We start from the raw sequence: 26,499 nt of genomic DNA, 5'->3' as shown, positions 1-26,499 counted from the left end.
GCTCCATTTGTTGAGAAGAGGTAAGAGCAATTTTGAGTAGAGAGTGACTGTAGGTACTGGCTCTTGAGAAAAACCTTTGTGTGTGCATGTACACACACATATACAAACATCGATATATTTATACACACAGTCACACAAATACCCATGTATACATATAGCAAATTATCTTTAATTAATCCAGGTTTGGATATAGAGTGACTGTCCTTAGCATATGGTGAGTATATAAATGTTATTTTTTATCACCTCACATTTTGAAGTTCTAGCCTGTTTTCTAGAACCATGACCCTCCAGTCATGAAATTTCTGAGCAGCCAACCAGCACTTGGGTGGTCCATTTGCATGGACTGATTTCCAAAACCAACATGGAGTTTGAATGCTCTGTTTCCTAATTTTCAAGTTCCCCTTGGTTTTGTACCCCCTCTCAGTGAACTCCCCCTGCCTCAGACATCTTGAGACTGGCATGCACTTTCCCATTCATACCCATTAAAACTAGCTCTTGAGAGAAAACACAGTGATCATATTCATCCAAAGTCATCTATGAAAAAAAGAAATAAGATAAATTGCACAGAATGCCTAAGTCTCTGTTTAAGAAAAATAAAATGAAGTTTAGACTGCAGAATTCCAGGTTTCATCCTCACTCCTAAAGCAGAACAGAACCCTGGCTGCACATTGTAGTCCACTGGAGAGGTTGAGAAAACGGTACAGCCCACACCATGGGGTTTTGAAAAAGCTCTTGGTGGGGGGCTCTAATATGCAGCTAGTGGAGAATCACAATCCAGAGAAGTCAATCATCAGAACTTGCTCTTTCTCTCAAAGGCAAGCCCCTTCGTGCCTTAGGTATACCACTTAGGCAGTCAGAGACACCATCTTTGTTGAGCACCATCTACAGACAGAGACACCTTTGTCTTGGTAAGTTTTGATTTTGGAAACTCACAAAACTTGAAGTTTCTTTATCAGCTCTCACTCAATTTGCCCCCAAACCTTGTGAAAGCAGGCTTCCTATTTCCATGTAACAGATGAGTTAACGAAGTGAGAAACTAAAGAAGCAACAGCCCAGATGGCCATATCACCTGAATGCGGCACATGCTGAACTCATGCACAAGCCTTCCACGTGTGGCCAGACAGTTTGCCACCGAGACTCATGAAGAAAACAACAAGGTCACATCATCCACCCAGCATCCACTCTGTGGAAAGGGGCTGGGAACATAAAGGTGCTCCTTTGCTTACAATGGTGCTGCATCCTGATAAACTCCATTATGAATGGAAAAATACCATAGACCCAATTCATACACAGAACCTAGGACCCCCCAGCTTAGCAGGAGGTAGCCTGTGCAGTGTCTGTAATTCCCCCTGTTCTCACAGGGCTGACTGTAACTCAAGGCTCACTACTAATGTCTAGCACGGGGCTTCCAGGGAATATCTGAATTCAGGAAAAACCAGCACCACTCCCACAACATAAGGGAGGTAGGGCTTTCAGGGACATAGAGGAAGGGGGGCTCTTTCTGATATATGATGACACTGGGACAGTGGGTCATGAAATATCTGATCCTGGTGTAAAAACAGCAACACGGAGGAAGCCATCACTGCACTTATTTATGAGTCACTCCAATGCCTACAGATTATTATGAAGCTTAATTAATGGGAAAGAGCAAGACTTAAAGACGCAAGGCAAAAATCCCTGGTACTTAAAGGCACAGGTTCTAAAATAGAATAAGGTACAACTTCTACCTTATAGCATCTTATTTTCCAGAGCGAAAGGCCTGTTACCAAACCTTTATCCGATATTAAAGTTAAAACTGGCCAAACGTATCAACAGTGGCATTAGATACTGGGAAGGGAGTCAAGTCACCTGTTCCTCTTCTTTCAAGTTGGTGAAATCCAACAAATGTGTAGGTGTACATACATGTACACATGCACACACACACACACACACACACACACACACACACACACAGAAATTGACTACCCTAAACTGAGGGAAAATTACATCTCTGTCTTATCAGAGGTCCAGCTTGTTCCTTCAAACATAGAATGGAGGTGTGTGTGATGAAGTGGAGGGGTATGTGATGGAGTGGAGGGGTGTGTAATGGAGTTGGGGGTGATGCAGTGGGTGTGATGAAGTGGCAAGTGCCATGGAGTAGAGGGGTATGTGATGGAGTTGGGTTGTGATGGGATTGAGGTGTGATGGAGTGGAGGGTGTGTGATGGAATGAAGGGGTATGTGATGGAGTTGGGGGTGATGCGGTGGGTGGGATGAAGGGGAGGGTGTGATGGAGTGGAGGAATGTGACTGACTGTTGTCTACAATTTACCAAATAAGGCAATTGGATGAATTTCTATGCATCAGACTAAGCAGCCAGCAAGGAGGGAGGGTTTGCTGGAGGTTCTCTTGGGCCAGTGTCAGGAGTGGGTTGAAGAAGAAAAGTTATCACACGTGGGGGGTGTGCCCGTTTGTCTCCTAATGATAGTGGATCTGTCAGCTTTTCCCCTAGTGTATCAAGACTTTCCTCTTCAAAACCGTTCTCACTGTTCTCAGAATTGCTGTACTTTTAAGTTAACTACTTCTTAAAGTGCTGTTTAAAAACTGACATCTTCAACCATTACAGGCTCAGAATGTATCTAACTTTGCAAAGTCTCATTGGTTCCTCAAGAGTACGACTTAAAAAAACCACACTTGACAGCCAATCTCATGAACATGATTTGTACAGAAATCGTGTTCAAATTACTTTATATCAAGACATTTAAGAGAAAATGTGGTTTTCTTTGTAATAGGCTAAAAATAGTGATATCCTTTATCTTCAACTGAACATGTACATATGCTGTCTAAGCTGTTACACTTAAACAAATTGAAAAACAGTAGGGTTCTGGCTACGGGCCACACAGAAACAAAACTTACCCAGAATATCATCTGAAACATTTAAAAAGTACAATTAACTGTTATTTTCCACAAAGTTTCAATACTGCACTTAGAGTTGGAGTTGTCAGCCAAGCCCAAGACCTTACAGAATCTGATGTCTCAAAAATGGACAGGAAAGCCAGAAAGAAGCTATTTTTTGTCCTGTTTTAAGAAAGGAAAAAGAAAAAGATTGAGGTAAATTCTATAGTTTATATATCGACTACTTCTTTTGAGTTAAGGCAATATAATATTGAAATTAACTCTTTTGATAAATTTTTACTAACTATCCATAATCATATTCCTAGAACACAACTGCACATTTCTTTGAAGACATCATGCAAAGTACTGTGAGATAAAATGTAGCCATTGCTTTGAACATAGAATACTGATCCCACTGATTTGTGTGTGTGTGTTGTGCATGCATGTCTACATTTGTGTGCATGCATGAGGGGGTCAGAGGTCAATGTCAAGTGTCTCCGTCTATTTGTGCTCCATTTTAGATCTTGAGACAGAGTCTCTCATAGAACTTGGAGCTCATCACTCAGCTAACCTATCTGGTCAGCAGGCTGCAAAGATCCTCCTGTCTCTACCTCCTCAAGGCTAGGACTATCACCTTGTCTAGCTTCTTACATGAGTGCCCTGGACCCACCTCAGGTCCTTACGCTTGTATGGCAAGCACACGCCAGCGGATCCACCTTCTCATCCCCAGAAGTTGACTTTTAAAACAAAATCTGATTGTCCCCCACTGTCATAATTTGGAATGAGCTTTCATCACCAACAGAAAGTGACTTTCAAATGTATGCTGTTGTTTTAACCCAGAACTTGCCTTTAGACAAAACCCTTTGTAGGAATCTAAGACAGAGGAAGGTAGAATTGTGGCTATGGATTCTGTATAACCTGCTGTCTCCTCACCTCCTCATCCAATGTGCCAGTACTTCAGAAGGCAACTTCAGGGATGCTGGGGCAATGAGGGACCATTAGGCCCCTAAGGGTGTTGTCTACCCTGCACCAATCTAGAATCCACACTTCTTTTTATAATATATTACATTATATTATACTATATGTATTATTACTGTGTGTGTTTGATGTGTGAGTCTGGGCATGCATGTAACATGGCACACATGTAAAGGTAAGAAGACAACTTTGGGAAGTCAGTTCTCTTCTTCCACCATGAGTTCCGGGGATCAAACTCAGGTCATCAGCTTGCAGTGTGCACGCTCTTCTACCTGCTAAAACACCTTGCTGACTCCATATTTCTTAACCCAGTGCACAGTCCCCTCACATGGCACACAGTCCCCTCACATGGCACACAGTCCCCTCACATGGCACACAGTCCCCTCATGGGGCACACAGTCCCCTCACATGGCACACAGTGCCCTCACATGGCACACAGTCCCCTCACATGGCACACAGTCCCCTCACATAGTGCACAGTCCCCTCACGTGGCACACAATCCCCTCACATGGTGCACAGTTCCCTCACATGGCGCACAGTGCCCTCACATGGTGCACCATATCCTCTATGACTTGATCCTTTATTTTAGAAGCCCCTAAATTCAACACACCTCCAGACTCAGGACACACAGGCAATGATGGAGAACTGACCATTCGCAACACAGGTCAGGCTTTGCGTCCTACTGTCCCCTCAGCACTTGGTCCTTTCCATCTCTCTTTTACTTAAAACTACGCCATGGCATCCCACAGCTCTGTATGGCTGCTCGCTGACTGAATTCCATGTGAGGATTCCAATTCAGCCTGCTCTTCCAGGTGGTCATTCTTGTTCACAGGGCTTTAATCTAAACTAACCCCAATGGGTAAAGTGCTCCTCTTACAAGCACAAGGACCTGAGTTCAGTCCCCAGAACCTGCATAATACAAGCCAGGCATGGTAGCACACACTTGTAATACCTCTGCTAGGGTGGCAGAAACAAGGTGCATGGATCCTTGGGGGCTCATTGGTCAGCCAGCCTAGTCTCCTTGGGGTGTTCTAGGCAGTGAGAGGCTGTCTGAGAAACAAGGTGGATGACTTCTGAAAAATGACAGCCAAGATTTAACTTTGGCCTCCACATGCATCCACATGCATAAACAAACAAATAAACAAGTGAATACAGTTAGTCAACTGGAAGATGTATGTAGATAGGTAGATAACATGACAAGGTACTTTCAGCAAACCCACAGGAAACCTTTATACACAAGCACATATCTTTTAAAATCCTGTAATACACACACATCAAACTTAAAATCTTAACTATTTTTCACTCATTCATTTTTTTTTTTGTGTGTGGGTATATGTGTGTGTTTGCATGTGTGTATGTGTGCAGGTGTGTGCACCCATCTTAGTTTTTGAGACAGGGTCTCTCACTGGGACCTGGGACTTGCTGATTTGGCTAAGCTGGCTGGCCCAACTCTGTCTCTCCAGCACTGGGGTTCCAAGTGGATGTCACCATGCCTGGCTTTTTACGTGGGTGCTGGGAATCAAACTCGGGGCCTCCTGCTCGTGTGACAAGCACTTTAAGGACTGAGCTGTCTCCCCAGCATCATCATAACCACTTTAATGTGCAGTTCAGTGGCCCTAAGCACATTCACAGTACTGCACAACCATTTTGACCATCTAGTCCAGAACTCTCCATTTGGCAAAACCTCAGTTCTTGAACATACACACATTTAAAAAGGTATTCCTAATAAGATGCAGAATGTGGGGTGACAAGACTTTTTGCTTCCCTCCTGTCCCCACCTAGTGTATCTATTGTGTCCTTCACCCACACTTCGGTCATTCTTTAGAGAGAAATGTGGTAACTGTGGTTGAAATGTGTGGTTAATGAAACTTGCCCACTAGCTTAGTGATTAGCTGGCAGTTTGGGTTACTCAGAGTGAGTTTTCCATGTTGTTTTCCTAAATCCTCCCTGATTCCTGGTCCTGTGGATTATCAGAAGTCAGCCTTGACCCCTGGGAATTCTTGACTTCCCAGAAAGCATTGCCTTTTAAACAGCAAAATCTGTGTGAAACAGTCTCACTGGAATGTGGCGGTTTCCTTCCAAATGAAACCTTCCCTCCCAGAGGGAGATGGGAAGCTCATAAGACCCAGGACTTCAGGGAAACTTCGGAAACATATGAGGTCCCCTCCATGGGGTCAGATGAGCAGTCAATAATCTTGAGTGAGAGAAGACTCTGCTGAATCTGTCTGTGAATTGTGGGGGGACTTAAGTGACATGGCTCTGAGGAGTCATTACCTATGCTGGGATAGGCTGGAGTTATTCCCATCCTGTAGCCCCAGCGGACTCACTGGTTCGCCAAGATAGACTTGAGCACAAGGGCATCTTTGGTCTGCTCACTAGTGCCCTATCTGGAGTGGATAGATGTGCATTCATTTATTCATGTTTCCCAGGAAAAGGCATGCAACAGCTACTTACACTACACATGTAGCTTGTACATGAGGCCACGCGATTTGCTCACTTTAGCACTGTGGGAACTAGGATTCATCTTATATATGACAAATATACAGAAGAGGAGCAATGCCTGCCCCCATGCTAGGAAACTGATCATTAAAATTCCAGTCTATCTTATCAAAATTGATGGCCCCAGAAATCAAGGAAGGCTGGCATACAGTTCTTAAGGTTGCTCACAATGATTGTGTCTTCAATCTTACATGTAGACACACATAAAGCAAAGAAGGAAAATGACCTGAAAAAGCCAGCAAATTGTTCTGGGGAAAGGAAAGACACAGGTAGAAGGAAGCAGGTGACCTGGACACCAGCACTAGGTGTATTTAGAAACTGTTTCCCCAAATTTCTCTACTGCTATCCATATTCAAAATTACATAGGGGTAAAAAGCAAAAACCAAACCAGGCTGTTCCTGACCAACATGGAACTGCCTTGATTCTAAAGTACAAGTCCTCAGAGACAGTTGATGAACATGCTACCTGGGGGGGGGGGGGGGTGTGTGCAGGGGGGGTGGCTGGTTACGCCCTATAAACCGGGAGAGCCTACTTCCTCCTGTGTTCAATGATCCTGCTTCAACTTCCCTAACTTTAGTTCTACTTCTGTTTTTCAACTGAGATAATCACTTCCTAATTCACAGCAGCATGTGACCCCCTCCAGGAAACCTGGGCCACTGAAGGAGGGGGCCAAATTTAGCCAAATTCCATTGAAAGCTCCAGTGCTGAGGATGTCATTCAGTTGGTAGAATGCTTGCCTAGCATGCATAAAACCCTGGTTCGGTCCCCATCATTGTGCACTTGAACAACACACACACACACACACACACACACACACACACACACACACACACACACACACAGGGATGGTGGCACATGCCTGTGTTCCTAGCACTTGGAGATAAAGACACGATGATGAAAAATTCAAGATCATCCCCAGTTACATAGGGAATACAAGGCCAGCCTAGACTATATGAGACCCCATCTCAAATAATATAGACAAGTAAATAAATTAAAATTAATTTCTGGCCGGGCGGTGGTGGCGCACGCCTTTAATCCCAGCACTCGGGAGGCAGAGCCAGGCGGATCTCTGTGAGTTCGAGGCCAGCCTGGACTACCGAGTGAGTTCCAGGAAAGGCGCAAAGCTACACAGAGAAACCCTGTCTCGAAAAACCAAAAAAAAAAAAAAAAAAAAAAAAAAAAAAAAAAAAAAAAAATAATTTCTGGCTCTCAGCTGCTCACACTCAGGATAAAGTCACTCAGCCCTCGCCTGTAAGGAGCACCATGTCTGTAGCCCAAATGCCAGTCTTTCTGACTAACCTGGACTAACCAGGCAGCCCCAGACACCACACTTCTTTTAGGTACCTATGGGTGGGGCCTTTGGGCAGATAGGCTTGGCACCAGTACTAATTTTTGCAGATTTGGCTATTATGTCAGGCTGTTAATCCAAACCTTAAACAGTTAATAGAGGAAAGAAATCATCTAGGGAGTAGTTAGGAGGTTAAGTATCCTGGCAGAAGAGTGAGATAGAACATTAAATGCAGCCATGAGATATCCGCTTGAGATAAAGAGGAGGACTAACATGAACACAAGCCAGACATTCTGAAAAAGCAGTCTTTGTCCTGACAAGGAAAAAAAACCAAACACTCCAGCTGATGATTCCTCAGCATTAATTTCCTGAAATACTGTGCTGGGTGGGACTTGTGGATATGGTTAGGATGTTCCTATTCAATAGCACGCTTTAAGGGAACCAAGTGTCAATAAAGCTAATTAGGGTTGCCATGATAAGGTTATGAATAACATGAACACCCCGAAGGCTTTGTTTGTTTGTTTGTTTGACTTATTATTATTATTTTGCAGTACTGGGGATTAACCCAGGACCTTATGCATGCCTAGTAAGTACTCTGCTCCTGAGTGATGTACATACCAGTCCCATCTATCTTGTGTATGTGTGTGTTCATATATGTGCAGGTACATAGTGTGTGTGTGTGTGTGTGTGTGTGTGTGTGTGTGTGTGTGTGTGTAAGTTTGGAGGCCAGAGGAAAATTTGGATGGGTGCTGCTCCTCTGGCACCGACCATCTTGTTTTGTTTTTCCCAAGACAGGGTCTCTCTGTGGTTCAGAACGTGCCAAGTAAGTTAGGCTGGTCAGCCTGTGAGTGCTAGGAATCAACCTGGCTTTGCCTCCCTGGTGCTAGTTCTTTTCACACCAGTTGTAGGGGAACAAACACAGGTCCTCATGCTTCTGAGGCAAGCTCTCATGAACAAGGCCATCTCCTCAGCCCTATCTTTTAAATACGCAAGTGACATTTGTATTGCTTCACATGCCAGACCAAATGAGTTGAAAAACCTCTACCCAAGGAATGGCAGACAGTGGTACAATGAACAGCACAGGGTCCCATTTCCTCCCACAAGGCACAGTTCTTTTTCTGCGATGTCCCTTTTCCCTCCTTCCAGCAACCATCCCACAGGAGAGATCCAGGCCAGGTGCACTCTGGTTTCAGTGGGGACCTTGCAGAGAATCTTGGCATGCACTTTACTGGAAGCTGAGTTTCACAGGAATGGGAAATCATTGGCTGGAAGTCCCCCAAAGTGAGAACTCTTCCTACGACAGCATCAGAGGTTGGTCTGTTAGTGGGAGCTTGTTCTCTGCAAAGCCACAAGCTGTGACTGCTTGCCTGGGTGACACAAGGCAGGCAGCATGATTTCAAGCTCATTGTCTTATTACACACTAAATCAAATGGAGCACTTTAAAGAAACCTCACATGGGGAAGTCTAATGATTTTTCTCTAGTGGGATCCTATTTAATATGCTTGCATAAGCAAAGCCAAGGCACCCTGTCACCTCCCTATTTTACAATCCCCAGAAAAGAAGACGTTCTTGTGTAGATCCAGGCACCACACCATATTTCAGAAAAGGATTATCTTTGCTTTAGCGCCTCCCTTCACTCGGAATTTAATCACAGTCAAGACATTTGAATTCCCTGGAAAACGCAGACTCCATTTATGTGATGAGTTCAAAGATATTAATGTCATTTCCAGAAGTGTTAGGAGAATTGATCAGTTCATGTTGGTGGATCACTTTGGGGTTCCCAGGTCACAGACATGAAAGGGTCATTCTCTTCATTTGTTTCTGTGGAGACCCCTCTAAGAGCTGTGGTTCAGAGAGTCTGATTAGGACTCAAAGCTTTTAACATCATGGTAGAGGGGGAATATCTGTCATGCTTTCTTGTCCCCAGTTGTCAAACATCCTGGAGATCAGCTTGTTATCATGATCGTGTTACTGCATCAAGGCACTTACTTATATTTCTCTCCCAAGACAAGTTCAGTTGCTAATATACACCTCAACCAGAGATAAGGTAACATAAGGTTTTTATTTCCCATATGCAACCATCATAAAATCCTTCATCTCCTTAATGTTTTAAGATCTTCTAAAGATTAGCATGTAATTTCTTGCTCTTTTAAGCACTCCGTTTTCACCAACATAATACTGTTTATGGAAAGGATATTACCTTGAAACCATCTCCATTAGGTCTCACATATTTATAAAAGTCACCTAGCCATACTGCTTATTTTGTGTGAAGAAAGAAAATAAGTTTACTTAGCAATTATTTTTTGAGTATATGACTTTCACAACCACAAGTACCTGAGATCACTATAAATAAAAAAAAAAAGTTATCTTCAAAGAGTACTTTCAAAAGCAATTCAGTCAGTAGTGAAGTCACATGATGCATGAAAATATACTCAGTGTAGGCATGGTGAAAAAACTCTTAGTGATACAGTTCAGCCGGATGTTCTAGAGCAACCCCCTCACTGAGCACGTCCTGGAACTCGTGCCTAGGCTAGTTGTGGGAGGTAGTAACACATCTCAGCGGTAAATAAAGGAATGGGCACTCGTGGCTCTGGAGAAGTTTTCTTTTCTTTTCTTCCTTCCTTCCTTCCTTCCTTCCTTCCTTCCTTCCTTCCTTCCTTCCTTCCTTCCTTCCTTTCTTTTTCTTTTTTTGTTTGATTTTTCGAGACAAGGTTTCTCTGTGTAGTTTTAGTGCCTGTCCTGGAGCTCGCTCTGCAGACCAGGCTGGCCTTGAACTCACAAAGATCTGCCTGGCTCTGCCTCCCGAGTGCTGGGATTAAAGGTGTGCACCGCCGCCGCCCAGCTGGAAGTTTTCTTAATAGCATCACAGACTCAAACTACACTGGACCTCTAGCATTCAGATGGGCATCAAGTTGATATGGTCTGGAGTGTGGTTTGGATGACCCTCAAAATGGTTCAAAAGTTGAAAAAGCATCTGGCTTTATAGACGAGGGCCACAATTAAATTGCTTCATATGAAAGGAGCACAAAGGGGTGTTTCTAAAATGAAGATATATGGGCTTAAACATAGATATGTGTGTGTGTGTGTGTGTGTGTGTGTGTGTGTGTGTGTGTGTGTGTATGAGAGTATATGCACAGGAGTGCAAGTGCCAGTAGAGATCAGGGAAGGCATCAGATCCCTTGGAGCTAGAGTTATAGGTGGTTGTGAGCTGCCCAAGGTTGATGCAAGGTCCTCTGCAAGAACAGAATGGGCTCTTAATTTCTGGGCCATCTCTCTAGACCCATCTACCTTGTTTTTTGAAAGAGAATCTCTTACTAGCCTGGAGTGTACCAAGCAGATTAAGCTGGCTGGCCATCAAGCTCCAGGAATCCACCTGTCTCTGCCTCCCCGGCGCTGGGATTACAAACATGTGCAGCCACACTCTCATTGTCTACATAGGTCCCAAGGCTCCAGCTGAAGCCCCCATACACATACAACAAGACACTTCACAGGTTGAGCTAGCAACATGGGCCACTATCACATGGTCCACTGTAAAGCAGCTGTGGATTAAGGGTGATATGGAGAAGTCCAAAAGTCCTCAGAGGGCACAGCAGAGGGGCCACTGGAGGTCATTCATTAATTTGTGAATAAGATGATCTTGACCTCTATAAGTCAAAACCGAAGACACCACGCATGTAGGTGTGAAGGGCAGCCACCTTGTGTTCTCACCGTCTCATAGTCAGCCTGGGGACTCACACCTAAAACTCAAACAGACTCCCTTATGTTTTAATAGAGTAGGCATTTCAGGGGGAAACCTCACACCATGGTATATGCAGGACCAGGTGTGGATGGAATAATCCCTTCAGCATGCTCAATTCTGATCCTTCAGATGTCCATTTCCCTGTCCTGCCTCCCTCAGCACCAGCCTCAAACCAGGACTGGAGGTTCTGCAACCTCCTCCAGTTCTCCATTCAAATAGTGCATCTGGCATATGAAGGGCATTCTCCTCAGGAAGAAGGAGAAATAGAATCCAGGTTGAGAAGAACTAAGAGCAGGATTCAGGTCTGAGGAGTATTGGTACAAAGAAACTGATGTTCAGTTTGAAGTCACAACACTCCTCTAGTGGTTGCCTTAGCAACCAGGTGACTTGCCAGGTAGCTTGGCTTCCTCTGTACCTAAGCAGATAATGGCCAGGCTCTGATCCCACCCCACCCACATATTTCCCCTTACCCAGCCTCTTAATCTTTGCAGGCTTCTCAGAGTTTAATAACGAGGTAGGACACCCTTAGGTAGCCAGGTGCCAAGCTGGCTACCCTCATCTTAGCCTCACTGTGGGGATCTTCAAAGCCAAATTCTCCCTTCCCCCCCCAAACATCGCGTCTGTGTGTCTGTACATAATTCTGTCAGAAGACACACCATTTGCTCCCATGACTTGGAGCTACAGAATTTACTATAATCTCAGAAATGGATGTGAACACAGACACATCTTAGATCACACCTCACCCCAAAGAAAGGAATGTGTTTCAAACTCAAAGCCAAGCCATTGTGCCGTTTCCAGAACTCTCCAAACCGGGACTCTACACCCCCAAGGCAATGTCGGCACACCAATTTTTCCAATTCGAAGTGAAAAACAAACAAACAAACAAACAAACAGAACAGGTGCTTCCAAGCTCTAACTTGGAAGATTTTGGAATGAAAGTCTCTTATTCTTCCAATCCATCAAAATGCAAAAGGAAACAGAGTGGACTGGGTAGCAGGAAGCTGGCCCTCTGGTCTGGTTTTGCAAAGAGCTCAACCCTCAGATTTGGATGCATTTTGAAACGCGGAGAGCAATAAGCAGCCATTCATTCCTCCTGGGGAGGAGGCAGAGTCATGAACAGCATGCTATACTTTAAAGCCAGTGGAGGTGGCAGTAAACCTTCTGTTGGCCACTCACACCCTCTGACCAGGATCTGACCCACGGCACGGCCTAGGAATCTGTGAGTGGCTGTGGTGACATGGCCTTCTTGCATTCAAGTTTCTTTTAATCAAGGATTACACAGAAAAATGTGGGTGAACAGCCCCTGGGACCCATTGTTGAAGCCAAAGTCTTTCTAAGGGAAATATCTGTCAGGTTCTGTTCTTTTTAGAACAGGTTCTCCAAAGTTTGGGCGATGTCTGGGGAAACATTTGGGGCATGCAGAATTCCTTCACTCATGTGATTCCTTCAGCTCCGGAACTGAGAAGACATATGAAACACCCAGTAACATGTTTATCCTTATTCAACAGGGGATGTTCCCTCAAACAAAATCTGTTAGGACAGAGATGCGTGTTCATGCTAACGGGAAGTGATCAAAACCCCCATGATTCTTTGGTTAGTTTATGCCAAAGCCTATTCCAGCTTTTGTTTCTAGGCAAAGTACATCAAAAGGGTATTGCTCTTCCTTGTAATGTCTCTAGCACTAGCAAGAACCTATAGGGAGAGAGGAAGAGAACATGAAAGCCGACTTCCGCCTCTTCCCTTCCACACAATACACAACAATTTATAAATAGTTTTGCCTGTCTGTTCAAATATACACCTCCTCCTCCGGAATAGAGGCTGCTGAACATCTTGTTGTTTCAAAGGAATTTTACACACACACACACACACACACACACACACACACACACACACACATACACACATCAAGTGGTTTTCTGGGTATGTGAGAAGGACTGAAATGATGCCACTTGTTTTCCACATCAACAAGGGCGCAGGCTTTGCTGTCTTTGAAGAAGAACAGAGTCTTCATAAATAGCAGTAGACAGAGTAGGCATGGAGGGCTGACCAGCAAGGGTTCCAGGGACAGGAAAGCTCAGGAGGTGAAGACCTCGCAGCTCCCTCTCTTCCAGCTGTTCTGAGGCACTCCCTTCCTACCCCATGTGGAGAGGGAAGGCAGCATGTAAGGAGGGCCTTTCCGGACTCTTGCTCACACTCACCTGTATGTGTCCAGGATAAAGAGACCTCAGGACACACACCACCTCCTTAATTAAATTGATGGAGTAGTTTAAAGAATTTGAGAGAATAATGATCTAGTTTATCACTCTTTTCTCATGCATTTGTGTGTCGTGTGAGAGCATGTACACATATATGTACATGGGTATGCATGCGTGTGGATGTACTTGTGTACCTGTATGTGAAGGTTGATGTTAGTGGTTCTCTTCAATCACTCACCAATTTATTCATTGAGGCAAGGGCTCTTGATTGAGCTCATAGATAAAGCTAGTGTACCTGCCAGCTCGCTCTGAGGATCTACTGTCTCAGCCTTCTGAGCACTAAAATTATAGGTGGACCACCATACCTCCTTGGCATTCACATGGGTCGTGAGGATCTGCGCTCTGGTCTTCATCTTGTACATCAAGCATTTTAACCACTGAGACATCTCCTAAACCCATTTATTGCTGTTGTTTTAATGAAGGTTATTGCATAGGGCCAGATGAGGACATGTAAAGAGGCAGGTGTCGGGGAGGGTAGCAGAGCCTCCAGGCCCATTGGGTGCAATGCAATGTTTCCCTTCCCCTCCAGGAACTCTCTGCTGTCTATGTTGACTCAAGCATTGCTCTGCACAAGTGTGGATCTTCCAGAAGGTCCTCTCCGAGGAACTGGAGCTGAACCTTGCCTACCTCCAGGTTCCCAGGATGCATGCATGTGTCGGATGACCTGAGGGTGGCAGAGATAGTGCAGTGTGACTGGAATCCTGACAACCTTCTGGACAACTTAACCTCACTGAATTAAGTTTCTGAAATGAGAATGAGTTCTACCTCATTCAGGAGGCACAAGGCTAGAAAGAGAAGCTGGGACCACACACCACAAGGAGTTGAGCCTTGGACTGTTTAGACATTGATGTGGCCAAGTAGGGAGTGTAGAGGGCTAGTCCTTTATCAAGAGTGCACCTTCCAACTAGCTGGGGTTTAATTTACCATGTCCTTATGATCTAGTCACCATGATCCTTATGAACTAGTCAGCATGGCTAATTAACCAACATTAGCCATGTAGTTTATTTAAATTTTACTAAGTATCTTTGAGCCGGGCTTCATTTTACCAAGTCCACAACTGCTATGGTTTTTCCAGAGACGAGTGTCAAGTCACTCCTTTGTTCATCCACTCCGTCACCCTACACATAGTTCTTGAGATCCTACTGTGTGCCAGAAGACAGGCCTGGGACACAATGAGATGTCGCAAAACAGAAATTCAATGCTCAGAACAGAGCAGGTACAAGCGAACTTTCCATGCTATATCTTTGAAGCTTTTAATTGTGTAAGCAAGTCTCTAGTTTTCTTCCCTTTCTAGTGGAGGCCTGTAGATGGTCAGAAGAAAACTTATGGAGCTGTGCCCAGAGGACAACCATCTAGGAAAGACATCACTTAAGTGACATGATATGAACAAGGAACAAACCTTTATTTTGTGGAGCCACCAGGAGTTTAGGATTGACTGTTCTGACACAAAACTGTATCCTTTCGTGACTAATACAATAGCTTACATTGCTCTATTATCATTCCTTTGGCAATGAGTCTGTGAATAATACCCAGTGACACTTCTGCAATCGACTGCCTTTGATTTCTTTTCATTTCTTTAATATTACCTGTAATCATGCCATGCCTCTTCAACTAGTCTAGGGTATCTTGAAGGCTGTGACCTTGGCTTTGACCTTCAGAGTTTGTCTCTTCACCCCCCAACTCTCTTCTCTCCTTTCCCTTACTTTCTCCACAAATTCAGAAGTAAGCTTCGCACATACCAACAGCCTGTTGTACACTTGCCATGGGTTCAAACACTGAGATACAGTAGACGAGACAAGGCTTTTGTGGTCACTGAGTAGAGGAGATTGACTACCCGGCCCCCTGAACAAACCCAGCAGACACAAGAACTATGAGACTGGGTGGAGGGGGTAGGATCTCACAGGTAGGGAGGACGAGATGGTCTGCTTTGATTGATTGGGAGGTAGAGGGTAAAACATGCACAGAACAGAAATACCGCACCCTTCACCCACAACCCCCTCCCATCCTATACATTTCCCAGGCCCTTTGCGCCACCTTTTTCTTCTCCAAGAGTGGGAAGTGAGCTATCTGACTGAGGCCGGAACCAAATGTGGCCCCAGCCTCCTCTGGATGGAAAGCAGAGTTCACTGGGAAGGGGCTAATCAATGCAAACTTTGGCCTCTTCCTTCTTCCCAGAGACAGGGCTCTGCAGACTGAAAACTGTTCCAGTTAGGAACACTAAGCGCCATACTAAGGAATGGGGCACTAGGGAGGCGGTAAGTCCCTCTGGCTCCCACTCTATAGCTGTTTGTTATTAGTATCATAAAAACTCTGGCTTCCCCCTTCTGCCTTTTGTCTCATTTCCACTGGCTTAGAACTTGGAGAGAAAACTCCTTTAACTCCTTTAAGATAAAAGTTTTCATATGAAAACCTTCTACTTTCCCAACAGGCCTCAAAACGAAATTAGGAATCACTACCCTAATCTATCAAACCTGTCACTTGAATAAAACCCCCTTCAAATCTCTGATTTAATGGCTCCAAAGACAACTTCTAGACGGAGAAATCTGGCCCCAAAGGCAAATGCTGTGACAGTGAGTGCTGGGGGTGGGGTGGGGAAAAAGCTTACCTTTGTGCCAGTGTGAAACACAGTGCAGGGTTTGTGGTCAATATCCACAATGGGAAGAGGGGGGAAGTGAAGTCTTTAGATGCTCCTAATTTGTAACTTTACAGATACACTTCAAAATACACACTGAGAATTTCTTAAGTGTATCTTTTCTTTAAAAAATTGTGAACAAATACATGAATATATTTACACACATACAATCCTTGGGAAACAGGATGAGACTATGACATCATCATGAACAAATGGTATGGCATGGGTACTACCTACCAGGCTCCTTGCTTTAGAGATGTTTAGAAAGAGAGCCTGTGGTAGGGAGGAGATGTACTGATTCCAATATTAAAAGCCTTCCTTCCTTTCAGCCTAGAAGGATGCTCAGACCTCCCCCCAAACAAATGGTAATCAAAAGAAGAAATCAGGGTGGTTGTCAAGTGGACGGCAGAGATTTTTGAAAATGCTTCTGGAAGTTAGGTGTGGTGGCACATACCTGTGACCCTAGGCCCCTGGGAAGCTGACATCCTCAAGTCTGAAGTCAGTCTGTGCTACTGCAACGGTGTCAACTGCCAACTAGACAGAAGCTAGAACCCCTTGGTAGGTAGATCTTTGGGTATTCGTGGGGGAGTTTGTCTTGATTATATTGATTGATGTGGGAAGACCCATCTGGACTATAGATAGGACTAGTCCCTGGGCAGGGACTCCTGGATTGTATAAAGTCAGTGGTTCTCAGCCTTCCTGATACTGCAACCCTCTAATACAGTTCCTCAGGTTGTGGTGACTCGCAACCATAAAACTATTTTTGTTGCTACTTCATAACAATAATTTTCTACTGTTATGGATCATAAAGTAAATATCTGATATGCAGCCCCTGTGAAAGGGTCATTTGGCCTCCCAAAGGGGTTGGGACCCACAGGTTGAGAACCACTGTATGGAGTGAAGGAAGCCAGTTGGGCATCAGAATACATGCGTGTATCCACTGACCTCTCTTTCTGATTGCGGACGTAACGTGATCAGCTGCCTCAAGCACGTGCTACCTTGCCTTTCTTGCATGATGGATTGCGTTTTGAACTGTGAGCTAAAACAAACCCTTTCCTCCTTAGGCTGCTTTTGTTCAAACTCTTGCTGTGGGATGTTCTGTATGGCAAATGTGTTGCTCTGATTGGTCAATAAATAAATCACTGATTGGCCCGTGGCCAGGCAGGAAGTATAGGCGGGACAAGGAGGAGAATAGAGCTGGGAAGTGGAAGGCTGAGACAGGGAGACACTGCCAGCTGCCATGATGAGAAACAAGATGTAAAGTACCGGTAAGCCATGAGCCATGTGGCAAGGTATAGATTAATAGAAATGGATTAATTTAAGCTGTAAGAACAGTTAACAAAAAGCCTGCCACGGCCATACAGTTTGTAACCAATATAAGTCTCTGTGTTTACTTGGTCGGGTCTGAATGGCTGTGGGACTGGCGGGTGGCAGAGATTTATCCTGACTGTGGGCCAGGCAGGAAAACTCTAGCTACAGACTCTTTTATCACAGCAATGGGAAAAGAAACAGGACAGTTACATAGTAAACCTCAGGCCAGCTTGGGCTGTAGCATGAGATCAGGGGCTTCCAGAGTTTAGTGGGAGAAGCATCAGCCGAAACCAGAGTGTTTCCAACAGATGTGAAAGGCGGAGAATATCAGAGACATTCAAAAGCTCCAAGGGCAGAGCAGTGATGAAACTTCACTTAGGATCTGTTCCCTAGTAGAACCTTCTAGAAGGAAAGGAATGGGAACCATATTTCTTTGTGTAGCCCTACTGTGCCTGTCACACAGGTCCACAGCATGTGACATGAGCTCTCTAGATCGCCCATGGCTCAATGCCTACCTTCCAGCCAGGAAGAGCTGACTGTCATATACAGGAATCTCAGAGTTTGGCATGTCCTTACGACAGAGCTATCCTGCCACAGAGACGAGACAACGCACAAATTACCTACTTGCTCTCAAGAGCTAAGGTTGGGAGGTGCTCAGCTCTGCTGAAGAATGATATCATGGGCATTGCCTTCCTCCTTACCCAGTTCCAGGCTGGATAAGGACACAGGCAAGTGTTAATAGGAGAGCTTGATAACAAGGATGACAAAGCACAGATTGCCCACTATCAAAGGCCCCAGGAAGGGAAAAGGCAGAGGGAGATAGGCCGGAAAATGAAGGAGGCATTACGGCAATCCTGGGTCTGCCCAGGATACATTGGCTGCTGCAAGCATTATATATTTTTTTTTTCTGGCTGCACAGACATGTTGCTATGGAACCAATACGTGCCGCTGTCATTTGGCCTCTAGCAAATAAAATCTCAGTGCTGGCAAGAGCACTCTATTGGATTTCCCTTAAAGGGATACCATCTAAGCTAAGTGCCGTTATAAATGGAGTGTAGCACTGTTTAGAGCTCTAGCCCTCCACACAGCAAGACACAGAACTCAGCCACTCATGTTTTACAAGGTCAAAGTGTAAGTGCGACCAGTCCCTGATCTACTTCGGATTGTTACTTTTTTTTTTTTTTCATTCAAAATGTAGTTTTATTTCAGAAAAACAAAACAAAACAAAATAAAGCAAGCAAGTAAACAAACAAAATCCCCTTAGGGCAATGAGGAAAAGAGGTTCTAAACTTTGTATATCCCAAATGAATAAAGTATTGTCAGCAGGATTGCTACTTTTTATGTTTGGTGTTGGGTGGATCCCGGAGTCTTACTCCATGTGCCCAGTAAACACTGTTACCACTGAGCTACTCCATACTCTCATGCTTCTTCTTAGGCTAAAAATTCCCCCAACCACCACAAAACCTTCATGGCTTCAGTGTGAAGTTACTTTGCAACTAATTGGTAAAGAACAAGGGGCTTATGATATTTTACATAATAATCCCTCTTGAATGTCAAGATCAAACTACTGATGAGTCCAGCATAGGAGCAACTCATTGCAACTGTACTGCATATGCTCCAGGGTCCTGCTTGCTTCGTTCTACACATGTTTGTTGGTTTATTTGGTCTTTGTCCTTAGATCCTTGTCTACAGTTCCATTCTTTACCCAAAGAATAATACAGTGTAGATCCAGAGTTTGCTGTTTCCCCTCTTAGCTGTCTTTTAAGTTCAGTTTAGTCAAAAGCCTGATTCTACAAAGACCTTTGGGTCTTGCAGAGAACAACACACCTTCATGTCCACTATACATACATACATACATACATACATACATACATATGCATTTTCTGTGAATATGTATTGATTGTGAACTTGACAGTACTTAGAGTCAACTAGGAGGCATACCTCTGAATCTATCTGGGAGGGCATTGCCAGAAAGGTTTAACTGAGGAGGGCAGACCCACCCAGAGGATGGGGAGCACTGTTTTATATGCTGGGTTCCCGGACTGAATATAAAGGAGCGTGAGCTAAGGAGTGTATTCATCTCTCTGCTCACTGATTGTAAATATGACGTAACCAGCTACCTCATGCTGGCTCCTAGCTGCCAAACAGATGTGTTGACTGGTCTCAGCATGTGACAACAGGACACTGCAAAGGCAGTGGTTTGGAAAGAGCATGACAGAAAATATGCACGTATGCAGCTCTTTAGTCTGAGTTGAAATAGCTCCCTCCCCAAAGGGGAGGGTGACTCAATGACTCAGGAAGCTCACAAAACTTACAGGATTCACAGGCCCCTTCACAGGATTAGACAAGCAGCAAACAACTGCTGGGTGGGGAAGACTTTTCAGGCGGCTCTGTGCTGCCTACAAACTGGCCAGGGGGCTCCATGGATGAAGTTTGTGTTGTCACCCACGTTGGAGCGGCTTTTTGGTGGTACAGCGGCTGGAATCACCTATGTTCCTCTATGTCTTCCCTTCCCTACTTCTCTTTAATCCAGCAAACTCACTGGTCCACTAAGCTGGAACTGTGTGGATTCATTTCTTTATTATGTCATCGCTGTCCTCTCTAAGGTGAATAGATATTTCTTTACATGTTCCTAGGCAGAGTCATGCAACTGTGCTCATGCCAATGAGGTCCACACCGGATGGTTTCCGGATGCACCTACTCTGTCAATCCTTCTTGGTTGCATGATGACTGTGAAGCCAAACAGTACTACTTCAGCATCTGCCTTAGGGCAACAGGCCATTATCATGGTATTGGTGCTTTATTTAAATTGAATTATATAACTAAACCTATCCTCTTGGAAATAAGCTGTGGGTTAAAAACCATCATCTCTCCACAGGACCACCCAGCTAAGAGACAAACGTTGTTCTCACCCTGCTGGCTCTGCTGCTGTCTATGATGTCACAGGTCTCTTGGAGCCCACTGCATCCCAGCGATCTCATCTGTACACAGGGACTTTCCCAGGTAGCCTGGGAGGTCCCAGTGGCTGCTCATAAGCGATTGCTCTTTCTCATGGCACTCAGGAGACGCAGCCATGTGAACTAGACAGAAAGTCTCCCCTTGCCCACAGCCTTATCACTATACACCAGTCACTGAAGGAAGGACACTTTCTCTGCGAACTGTCCAAGGTGTCAGCAGCCGTGAGGGCAGTCCATGAGACTCGGAGACAGCAGGAAGTAGCAGAGAAAACGCTCTGAGCAAAACCACCTTTTCTGGGAGAGACCCAGGCGAACGAGTTAGAGGCAGGAAAGAGCCTCTTGACTCCGAGCTTGAGAAGACTTTTCCAGCCTGCCTGTTAGCACTCGCTTGATCTTGGAACCTCACAGTATCAAACATCAATTTGACATGGACAAAAATAGATGGTACATTTAAAGGCTCACTCACCCTCTGCCAACAGCAGGTTGGTTTCTTCTCAAGAAGAAAGTTTTGGTCTAATTTCTTTGGAAAACTGAAAGAGAGAAAAAACAACAACAACAAAAAGATTAAAAAAAACCTAGGGAGACTAGTTGCTGAGTCAGCACAGTAGATCCACATGGCGATATGTAGCTATGACATGAATTTTAAAACACCTTTCAACAATCAATGTACAGAAAATCATGGTATGCATGTTTTATTTAGCATGAGTTATATGAGCCTTAGGCTAAGGTGCATGTACATTGTGGTGTGTGGGAAATATTTTTAGATGGGTCTTTTAAAATCTCCCACTTCCCTCGTTTACTGCATTTCGGTTTTTTTTCTCCCAAGTGCCACATCCTTAAGCTTTCATCCACAGCCATTGGTAACTAGGTTTGTCTGGGAACACAGACTTGGCAAGAAGTGATGGAGGCCCCTATCAAGCCCACCAAGTAAGGTTATGCAGAAGCCACAATGTCTCAAGCTCTGACTGGTCCAACTGGCTATGGGAAAGAAGGGAGATGATGCCAGGGTTTGGCCAGAGGAAGGCTGAATGATGGAGACAGATAAGGAGCAAGAGCAGCAAAGTTCCAGCTCCAGCTCCAGGTTGTTCTTAAAGATCACCAGAGACTTTGAAGGGACCTCTGTGAGTCTAGAGGGGATGTGAATCCGAGCTGTCCCAACAGGTTTCACAGCATCCCCAAGTATCTAGAGTCCATCCTAACCTGTTCCTGTCCCTTTCTTATGAATCAGCAGATGGTGAGAAAGGCCATGAGGCCATTTGGAGGATTTCTACGGAAGGTACCCTGTCAGCATAAAGGTGGGTTCTCAGACTTGGAAAGGCCTGACTTAGCATGCCTGAGAGAAGTCTGTTCACACAGAGGAGACACCCACCCCATGGCACTGTCAGATGGTGCAAGGCTAGGCCACCTGAGATGTAACTCTGGCTGCAGAGAAGATCAAGGCCTGACTGAAAGATGGCCAGAGACAGCACAAGCAGGGAGTAGTACACACCAGCAACACCTCTGACGGGATCCTTATAATTCGCTCACACACAAGGAGCCCTTTCATCCTCAAGATAGACAAGATGTCCACAGGAAGAAGGATAAGGACCTTGAATGTAAAGTTCAGGGTCAGCCCAAGTGTGCTTCTTAGCTCTGCCACCCCTGCTGAGTGATCCCAGCCGTGGGAACCCTCTGGGTTTTCCTCGTTTGCATAATGCCAATGATGGCATCAGCTGCTGCATGCCCCTTTGCGGGTCTTACTGCAGCACCAGGCATGCAGGAGAGACAATAAAAAGAACGGCCTTGAGTCCCCTTTAGCTCAACACATTCATGTATCTGTAATAAGAGGAGAGCTGTAGAGAGATTTCTAGAATCTATCTGGATATGAATACCTGCACTGCACTGACCTTCTCTCCACCCACCCCCAATCTTATGAGACAAATAAGAACAAAATAAAACTGTTTACTGTAAAACAATTACATGATATAGATGCGGGGGCAAGTAACAGAAATGAGAAAAATTCCCACTAGGAACCAGTATTAATATTTTTACTTACACTCTACCTCCTTCCCTATGCCCATGAATACATACATGCATTTGAAATAGAATTAAATCTATGTGTACATATATAATTTAGTTTAACATGTTTTTAGGGTATTCATATCATTTTGCCAACTAATGTTTTATAGCTGATACACTAAAACTCCCTTTTATTGCTAATAAATTTACCTACATTTAATATTTTTTTGAAACAGAATATCAGGTGGCCCAGGCTAGCTTTGAACTTGGTACACAGACAAGAATGACCTTGAATTTAAGTTCCTTTTGCCTCTACCTCCAGAGTGCTAGGATTACGAGTCACCATACCTACTTTCTTCAGTACTGGGGACCAACCCCAGAGGCTCATGCATGAACTACTTAGCCTTACATCAAAACATTTTAAAGGACTGCAAGAGTATTGCTTTGGAAGAATGAGTCAAGAAATATTTATTTGTTGAACATACAGAATCCACCCATGTATCCATATTTATGAGAAATGACTGCATGCCATGGCAGCATGTGTCTTCTCTCTCTCCTCTGTTTTCAAGATTGGGAAAGGCAGATTGCTTAAATATAGTAAGTTTTAACAGCAAAAATTTGTTTGGGTTTGAGTGGGTGAGCTCAGAAGAATACAAACTGGCACATATACCATGGGGAATGAAATCACAGCTCACCCTTTCCAGTGAGCAGCTAGAAGATGTTGACAGGGGACTAGAGATGACAGGCAATGCGCATGCTTACTAAAGTAGGAAATCGTAAGTCTAACATCAAGCAAATGTCCCTGTTTTTTGCCCAGTCATGGTGGAGTGGATTTTTGATACAGAGAAAAGCGAACTGAGTACTGCAGAGTTCTGAGTGACTCTAGAATTAATCCACATTATTTGGAGTTCAAAACCCACATGAAAAGGACATTGGAACATGCCATATGAAGGTATCAAGCATAGGGCTATTTGTACAATGCCAGTGTCTCTGGTATAATTTCTTTCTCAAAGAGAAGAGTTGATTTGATAAAACATACATGAGGTGGCAACATGAGTCACAGGCCATATGATCACTTTCCATTATCAAGGCTGTGCTATAACTCTAACAATGATCAGCCACATTTCAGACAAAGGCCGCTTTTGAGAGAGGCTGGGAGAGTAAGATATGCCTATAGATGTCCAAGGGTGTGGAGACATTTTCTCCTCCAGTTATAAATGCAGTCCATCTTTTGAAAGTATTCCTGACTGTAACTACCAGCAGGCAAGAAGTGGGGGTGAGGGCCTAGCAGGGAGCAACAGAGAAAGATAGGGTACTCTGAAACACTGCAAATTCTGGAGAAGCACACGAATGAAAAAATAAAGTTTTATTTGTGAAACCAGAGTCCACAGGAGATGACATGCAGGAGTCAACAGCTTGAGTCCCCTTGTATGATGATGAGTTGGATGATGGATCATTCACACTATCTACTGGGCAGGACTAAGAAATGCCTAGGACATGAGTGAGCCATGTCATGGTGTTGCTGTGAGCGAATTTCCAGGAAGGGTAAACTTAGGAGAGAAGACACACCCTGAATGTGGGTGGCACCATCCTATGAGCTGGGGTCCTGGACTGAATAAAAAGATTAAAAAGGAGAAAGTCAACCAAGCCCCCAATTTCCTCCCTCTCTGCTTCCTTATCCACTCAGATGTGAGCAAGCAGCCTCACACTCCTGCGGCCACATCCAAGAGCCGTCCCCGCCCACAGTGTGCCCCCTGACTCCCCTATGGCAATGACTACACTCTCAAACTGTGAGCCAACACAAGCCCTTCTCCTTTGAGTTGCTTCTTGTCAGGTATTTGATTTCAGCAAAGAGAAAAGTGAGTAATATAAGACCTTCCCTCAATGGTTTCAGCTCCTGCAATCTCAGCAACGACTCATGGTGGTGGATCCTTCTGTCCGAGAGACCACCACTCTTTTATCTTGACCACATGAAAAAGGATTAAAATGACGAGATAAGAGCTCAGATACCGAGCATCCAAAAACCTCTTTCTGACAAAACACACTGGGACTTACTGGATCACAGAAAATGATCTGAACTGCTTGCCACAAATCTTCAATGGGTACAATCCAGGAGCCGGTAAGATGTCTCTAGTAGTGAACTTCTAATAGGGATGGAGTTTTGCTTTGCTCAATTTACTTTCTCAGGGACAGAGAAGCAGATGGTCAGGACCCATGGTATACTGTATAGTGACCCTTTTGTGCATTCAAAGTTGAGTATTATATAGACTTAGGTTTGCCTTCAAAGTGTCCTTCAAATGCTTTGAAGGGTACACAGGATGGGTCATAACACATTCTGTCTCTGCAGGCCCAATCAAGTAAAGCTGATGCAGAGCCTAAGATGCTCACCCAGTCTCTTCAGAGACACTTACACGTGTCTATCTTGTCAGGAAACTGCTGATGTGATGTGCTCCACAACTGGAGTGAATGTGTGGGCTGCTGACCTTTGGAAGCGCCATCTTGCATTTGCTATACTTTGGACCTTAAATGTCCTCTAAAGGACCTGAGGTTGAAAGGTCGGTCCCCAGAGGGACACTACCGGGAAGTGATAGAGCCTTAAGAGGCAGGAACTAGAAAAAAAAGTCCCGGGCTCACAGGCACATACCCTAGAAGAGGACTCCGGAACTCTCGGCTTCCTTCACCCTTCTTCATTCCTTGGCTATGAGGTGAGCACGTCACCTCAGTCATGGGCTCCCACCATCTATGTCTTGAGTTGCCCAAGGCCCCCCAAAAGGGGGTGATGGATCGTAAATTGATACCTCCAAACTATGAGCCAGCCTAATCCTTCTTCTCCCTTTATAAGTTGATGATCTTGGATGAAAGACAGAGAAAGCAGCAGGCTCCTTACTCTTGGCTATCACCATTTAATGAACAGCTGATTTCTGCTAACAAAGTTCAGCCCTCCTTTCCAGCCCAAACTCAGTCTCTCTCCCAGTAAATTCTAGTAGCCCCATTGCACAGAAGAGCAAAGCAAGGCTCAAGAACACACAAGCGACAGAGTTTGTCCGTTTCCTGGCCAAAGGGGAAAGCCGAGCTCCCCAGCTCCCTGCATTATGTGTTTCTTGTCTTTATTTTTTTTTTCAAGTCTCCACACACTAGCATTCTGACAGACACAAAAAGTAAGAGCCAGCCAGCTGTCACTAAGACGGCAGACAGTCCTTTTTCAGGTAATTATTTCGAGGGTAAGTAAACAAGAGCGGCAAGGGAACTTACCCGTGATACTCAGCAAAGAGTCTTGCCTTAGCGGTCCAGTGGGTGCTAGGCAAGCGCTCTCCAGGCGGAACAACGGGACCTAAAGTGCTGACAGTTGCATCACCACAAAATGTAGCCCTGGCAAGTGAGTCCAACAATTACTGTGCATCACTCTGATTATGAGCCACAAGCATGCAATCAACAGCAGAGAGACGGCCCTAAACGATCTCCATCAGCATTTTACTTCAGTTCTCAAAGCGAGCCGGCTGAGCACACTTCCATCTGACCTAAGCGCAATGCTGACAACCCAAACCCCAAGAATACATAAGAACAAGGACAGTCCGAGAACACTGGCCATGGTGGTGGCCGCCAGGTATAATGGATGAGTTTTAGTTGATTCAATTCTTCCATTTATTACCTTAGGGTAAATAAGTATCACTTACGTAGTTCTCACCTAACAAAGCCATGCAAACAGGCAACCCGATTTAAATCGAGGAGAACTTTAAGTCGGTTTTACACATTCCCTAAACTATATGACATGCATGTTCCTTGAAGGACTTTGATATCCCATTCTAAATTTTGTGATTCTTCCCTTAAATTCTGGCCCAGCTCTGAGAGTCCAAAGTTTATAGAATTTATTTCCACATTCCCATGTCCTTGGCACCCAGTGCCTGGCCTTTACGTTACATACTGAACAACCTGCAGGAAGGAATGCATTTTCACAGCACCATAAATAAAGAGG

At 44.6% G+C, this 26,499-nt stretch overlaps 1 protein-coding gene across 6 annotated transcripts in view; it reads right to left on the bottom strand.

The window, feature by feature from the left end:
- Atxn1 (ataxin 1) overlaps window positions 1-26,499 on the bottom strand; it is a 412,390-nt gene that overhangs the window by 167,302 nt on the left and 218,589 nt on the right. For all 6 annotated transcript variants that reach the window (XM_052727354.1, XM_052727356.1, XM_052727359.1 and 3 more), the window contains one exon: window positions 20,995-21,058. The gene's annotated coding sequence lies outside the window, so the exon portion shown is untranslated. The remainder of the gene's footprint in view (window positions 1-20,994; window positions 21,059-26,499) is intronic.

The sequence above is a fragment of the Peromyscus californicus genome, unplaced genomic scaffold (genome assembly GCF_007827085.1).
Source record: "Peromyscus californicus insignis strain IS unplaced genomic scaffold, ASM782708v3 Scaffold_8__1_contigs__length_139910024, whole genome shotgun sequence".
Taxonomy (NCBI): Eukaryota; Metazoa; Chordata; class Mammalia; order Rodentia; family Cricetidae; genus Peromyscus; species Peromyscus californicus.
The sequence above is the reverse complement of the archived record's forward strand: the minus strand, read 5'-3'. Positions and strand labels throughout refer to the sequence as shown.